The sequence below is a fragment of the Phocoena sinus genome, chromosome 20, assembly GCF_008692025.1.
Source record: "Phocoena sinus isolate mPhoSin1 chromosome 20, mPhoSin1.pri, whole genome shotgun sequence".
In the NCBI taxonomy this organism is placed as follows: Eukaryota; Metazoa; Chordata; class Mammalia; order Artiodactyla; family Phocoenidae; genus Phocoena; species Phocoena sinus.
The window spans coordinates 52,080,145-52,086,359 of record NC_045782.1 but is presented as its reverse complement, the minus strand read 5'-3'; positions in this window follow the sequence as shown (position 1 = coordinate 52,086,359).

Genomic DNA, 6,215 nt, shown 5'->3' with positions numbered 1-6,215 from the left:
CCCGCAACCCTCCCAGCCTCCCGTCCCCTGCCCCCATCCTCACCATTGGTCCCCACGCCATCACTGGGCCTACACTTTCAAAGCCAGCCCTCTCCCGTTTCTTCCTTGTCAGTCCCTGTACTCGCATTCTGAGCATCCTCTCTTTTAGTTCCCCTTTTTCTGACCTGTCAAACCCACATGTCCAGACGGCCCGGCTGTTATTGCAGTCACAAGCCCTCAGCCTTGCGTTCTGTGGAAGAGAAGCCCTGATTCAGTGCCCCTGCTCCAAGAAAGCAGCTCCGCGGTCTAATGAGAGCGAGAGGTCCCTCCGAGTCCCACAACTCCTTTCTGGCCACCTGTGTTCCCTGAGAACCCTTTTAGGTTCATCCATTTCAACAAATAGGTTGAGGGACTAGTATTTACCAACACTGTGTCAGGGGTGGGGGCAGAGGGGGCTTAAGTAACAGGGTCTGCCCTTTAAGAGCAATTAGCTAAGGAGAGAAACAAGGAACGAATTAACCATGGTTCAGCCCAGTGAGGCTTTGATAGAGGCAAATTAATAATAATAATAATAGTGACAACAACATCTCTTACACAACAAAAACCTACCTCTGAGATAGGTATTATACCCATTTTACACTGGGGGAAACTGAGGCTCAAAGCAGTTAAGTTGTCCAAAGTCACACAACTGGTAAGGAACAAAGCCAAAAAAGCAAATTCAACTCTGGCCCCAAAAGAGGCTGCATTTTTTCAATAATATCGTCTTACATGGTGTGTCTGGAAGCTTCTAGAAATCCTAGCTGCTTCAAAAGGAGGTGACATTTAGCTTAAACTGGAACTCCACGAGTAAAAAATGAAGGGTGCACCGTCTAGGCACAAAGGCAGGGTAGGACAGGTGTGGAGGTAGGGAGGAGGGAGACAGGGATGTCACCATGTCACTGAATGAGCAGACTGGACAGGATAGCTCTGTCCTTGCTCCAGAGGTGGGTTTTCCCTGCCCTGGATGAAATCTTGGACACGCTCCATGGCTTTTCTAATCACTTCAAGATAACAAATGAATAGTACCTTTATTTGGCGTTAAAAAAAAATCAAGTCCACCCTACAAATCACCAGCCCCAGTCCAGGCCAGAGTGACATTAAAAACTCTGAATCTTATTCATTAGGGAGATGCAAATTGAAGGCACAATACAATAACTATTACATAACTATTCGAATAGGTTAAAAACGAAAACAAAGCCTGAGGATACAAATACTGGTGAGGATGGGGAGCATTTATATTTTCTTCTAAAGTTAAATATAGGGACTTCCCAGGCAGTCCAGGGGTTAAGACTCCACCTTTCAAATGCAGGGGGCATGGGTTCGATCCCCGGTCGGGGAACTAAGATCCCGAGGCCAAAAATAAAAATAAAAGTTAAATATACAATTACTATACAACCCAATAATCCCACTTTTGGTATCTCCCGAGGAGAAATGAAAACATATATCCACACAAAAAGCCTGTGTAATGCATATAACAATTTCATTCATAATCACCAAAACCTGGAAACAACCCAAATGTCCATCATCTAGTGAATCAGCAGATTGTGGTTCATCCATACAATGGGACTAGTCCTCAGCAATAAAAAGAAACAAACTACTGGTACAGGTAGCAAGAATGTGGATGAATCTCAAAATCGCTGCGTCCGGGGCTTCCCTGGTGGCACAGTGGTTGAGAATCTGCCTGCCGATGCAGGGGACACGGGTTCGAGCCCTGGTCTGGGAAGATCCCACATGCCGCAGAGCAGCTAGGCCCGTGAGCCACAACTACTGAGCCCGCGGGTCTGGAGCCTGTGCTCCACAACAAGAGAGGCCGCGATGGTGAGAGGCCCGCGCACCGCAAAGAAGAACGGCCCCTGCTTGCAGCAACTAGAGAAAGCCCTCGCACAGAAACGAAGACCCAACACAGCCAAAAATAAGTAAATTTTTAAAAATTAAAAAAAAATATCGGAGTCCATGTATTTAAAAAAAAAAAAAAGCGCTGTGTCAGACACAGAAGGCAACATACTGTGTTATATCATTTATATGATATTCTGGAAAAGGCAAAATATAGGGACAGAGAACAGATCACTGGTTGCCGTGGGCTGGAGCAGGCTGAGGGGACTGACCGTTGAAAGGGTATGAGGAGACTTTGTGGAGTGATGAAAACATTCTATGGTTTGACTGTGGTGCTGGTTCCATGACTGTATATGTTTGTCAAATTCATATAACTATACACCTAAAAGGGATGAATTTTACTGTATGTAAATTACACTTCAATAAAAAATACAAACACCAAGAGCAGGTGCTAACCGACCATTCCAAGGGATTAATTGTGAACGCTTTGGTCTTGCCTATTGTTCCGAGCCATTCCTGTGGTTTGCAACCAGGAACTCCAGGTGGCACTGACATGTTATTGGTCACCCATGGACAAGTGGACAGATCAGCCAAATTGAGTTTAATCAAGGGGTGATTTAGGGAAAATTCCCCGCTTCCACTGCAGGGGCATGGGTTCGATCCCTGGTCAGGGAACCGAGATCCCATATGTTGTGTGGCGCAGCCAATAAATAAATAAATAAATGATTTTCAAGGGTGTCCCTCGAGAGAGAGGAGGAAGCTGCATGGCCATTTGGTACCCAGCCTGGGAATAATACATATAGTCACTTCTACCATACTCTATTGGTAAAGCAATCACAAGCCTTCCAGATTCAAGGGGAGGGGACCCACCTCCCCGTGGAAAACATGTCAAAGAAGTTGGCGCCACGTTTGAAACTGCCACATTGTGGGCGATTCTATCCTCCACACTTCCTCCTCCCAAGCCCAATCCATCTCTCTCCGAACGTTTGTCTTTACGTCTTCTCATCTCAGTAAATGACATCTCCCACGTTCTCAAACGAGAAATCCAGTGTCAGCTCTTGTCAACCCCTCCTCCAGTCCGTCACCAAGACCCGATGATGTCATCTCCCAGACGTATATATCACAAGTTCTACCTCCCTCATCTCTGCCGCCCTCACCTTTGCCAGGGCCCCCACCATCTCCCGTCTACCACAACCACCACTCCTGCCTCCCCTAATCTATTCCCTGCAGAGCAGCCTGAGGAATTGTGAACCGCAGCTCACGACGCTCCCCCACTGAAAACACCTCGGAGCCCATTGTTAGGGTCAATTCTCTCCGGGTCCCACTGTGACCTCCAAGGCCCTGCATGATCTGGGCCCTGCTCCCCCTCCCCCAAGCCCCAGGTTCCACCCACACTGGTCTTCCTTTATTTCCTCAGACCCTCTAAGCTCTTTCTTCCCGGGATCTCTGTACAAGTTGTTCCTTCTGACTGAGACATCACTCCTCCCACTCTTCACGCGGCTGTCCCCTTCTCATGCTTTAGGGTCCTATCTTAAACGTCTCTTTCCCTGAGAGATTTCCCATCCCCAGCTGTTGTTAGTTCATCCTTCAGTGTGTTTCCTAAAACTTTTACCACCATCTTAAATGTTTTTGCCTTTTTGCTTGATTTAGGTCTGCCTCTTCTACTGAGATGCAAGCTTCATGAGAGCCAGGGCTGGGTCTGTCTTGTTCTCTACATCCCCAGCACCTAGCACTGGCCTAGCACACAGTGGATAACTGAATGAAGAGAACTCCTGGGCGATCACAGAAGATGGAGCCACTTTGGGAATCCACTTCAGTCAATAGGAAAGGCACATTTTCACCCACTGTTTTTCAGATTCATTTTTTAGTGCCTTTAGGAGCCTTTCAGGTAGGGCAAGCGGATCTGTTCTGGGGTGGAGATGGATAAAGAAGGTGGGCCAAGGAATATGATTCTGCCACTGGGTTTAGAGTATCCATTTGTTCCTTCATCAGGCACCTGCTATGTGCCAGCTGGAGTCCCTGCCCTCAAGGAGCTTTTAGTCTGCTGGGAGCGAGCTGGATCCCATACAGTGGACCGAGTGCTGTGCTGCAGTGGGAGCCCAGGCAGCCAGCAGTGAGCAAATGTGCCTGGAGCTTCTCCACAGCTCTCTTAGGCCTGTGTCTCAGGCCTGCCCCCGTGACCCCCCACCAGGAAGGTAAAGTCCCTGGACAGTCTCCCCAGCACCCCCGTCGGGAGCCCCGCCAGAAGAGGGGTAGTGACAGGCAAGGAGTGGATCCTCCAGGTAAAAAAGTTACAATAATAATGATGCTAAGAGCAAACACTGAATAGCGTTCATATGGCCCCGTCACTGTTCTAAGCCCTTGGCCTGTGTTAACTCAGACCAAGAGTTTACAGCCCCTCCCAACAACTCCATGAGGAGGTATCAAAGGAGGAAAAGTAAGAATGACCCCACAGGAGGGACACCCTCAGCATAAGGGTGCTGATGACAGGCCTGGAGGGTTTAAACTGCAGGGATTTGGGGGTAGACACACAGAAGCACTTCCTGACCGCAAGGACTTGTGAGACTCTAACATAATTCCCCTTTCAGAACAGACATTGTCTGGGACACACTCCGATGGTGTACGGGGGAAAGGGGGTTGGACTCCAGATGACCTCGCTCATTGAAATGTACTGAGTGCCTTTCCCCGCCAGGCGCTGACCTCAGAATGGTGGAGAGGACAGATGCGGCAATATCATTCAGTGCAATGTAAGCCCAGCGCTAAAATCACGGGTCCGGGGACAGGGAGGGGAGCGCGGCCTGCAGGGGTGGGAGCACCCAAGATGAGCAGCGTGTGGTGTCAGTGGATGCCCCGAAGGCCCAGAGGCGCGGGCTGGGCACCCTGCCCCTCCCCCAGGGTGACCCGTGTGACTGGGAGCGCCGGGACTCTCTAACGTCAGTGCTGCCTGCGCACGCGCCGTCATTTCCGGTGGGCTGGGCTGGGCTGGGCTGGGCTGGGGGTGGAGGGGGCAGCGCTCACTCTCTCGGGGAGGGCGGTTACAACTTCAAGTCCCGGATCCTAGCTCTCCCGGGGTTCCGTACCTGTGCTTTGGTCCCAAATCCAGCATCTGGGCTTGCATTTCTCAGGAGCTCAGGTGAGAGCTCGGGGAGCGCTCCTGGTCGCCCGAGTGTGAAACTGACCCCAGGGGAATCATAGTGCCCAAGGCTGAGGGGACATCGAATCCACCGAGGCTCTGACCATCAGCATCGAGTCTTGATGCCCCTGACAAGGAACACCACGAAATAGGTCTGCTTGACACGCAGATGAGGTACCAGGCTCTGAGGGTTACCAAGGTCGGGTAGTTTATACTTCCCACCCCTGGGCTTGACTCTGCCCTGCTTAGAGGAAAGGCCAGAAATGGATCCCAGGGCGTGTTGGCTGGTAGCTCAGGGAAGCTGAGGAATTTCCTTCTTCAGAGGTAGATCTGGGGCTTCCCTGGTAGCGCAGTGGTTGAGAGTCCGCCTGCCGATGCAGGGGACGTGGGTTCGTGCCTCGGTCCGGGAAGATCCCACATGCCACGGAGCGGCTGGGCCCGTGAGCCATGGCCGCTGAGCCTGCGCGTCCGGAGCCTGTGCTCCGCAACGGGAGAGGCCACAACAGTGAGAGGCCCGCGTACCGCAAAAAATAAAAGGTAGATCTGATTTTCCTCCTCACAGCATAGTTTAGGAAATACCAAGTCTGCCCTGAAGGCACTGGGAGTGGTCCCACTGGGCACCACTGGTGAACCAACCAAGGCAAAGGGCCCAGCACAGGCCTGGCAGACAGCAGGCACCACACCTCTCAGCCACCCAGCCTCTACCCTCTGTCCCCTGCAGAGGGGACAGGGAGGCTCCACCAACCTGGCAGAGTTGGTTGCCCAGCTTCAGCTCACTCCCACCCCACACCAGCCTCATGAGATCCAGGGACTCCAGCCTGAATCACTCCACCCCGTGCTCAGGCAGCAATAAGAATTCAGCCTTTGTGACATTTATTTATCCCTGCCAGGCAATGCTTCTGTGGTTGGGGCAGGGAGAGGGTGTCCACAGGGAGCGAGGGTATTTTGGTCATGCTGAGGGTGTGGTCAGTGTGGTAAAGGCCAAAAGCTGAGAGATGACCCAGGAGCTGGATGTTTTCAAACATGGGGGTCTTCTAAGGCATCGCTGAAACCATCCTTAGCTGTAGGCGTTGGCGGTGACTTTTCAGGTTGAAGGGTTGCCTTTCATTGCTATCATCCTCGCTGCACAGGACGTGGCCCTCAGCCCTTTGCCTCTTCTCTCCTCTGGGGACTCCTTAAACTCCCTGGCTCCTGTGGGTACATTTCCACACAGCTGCAGAATGAAGAAATG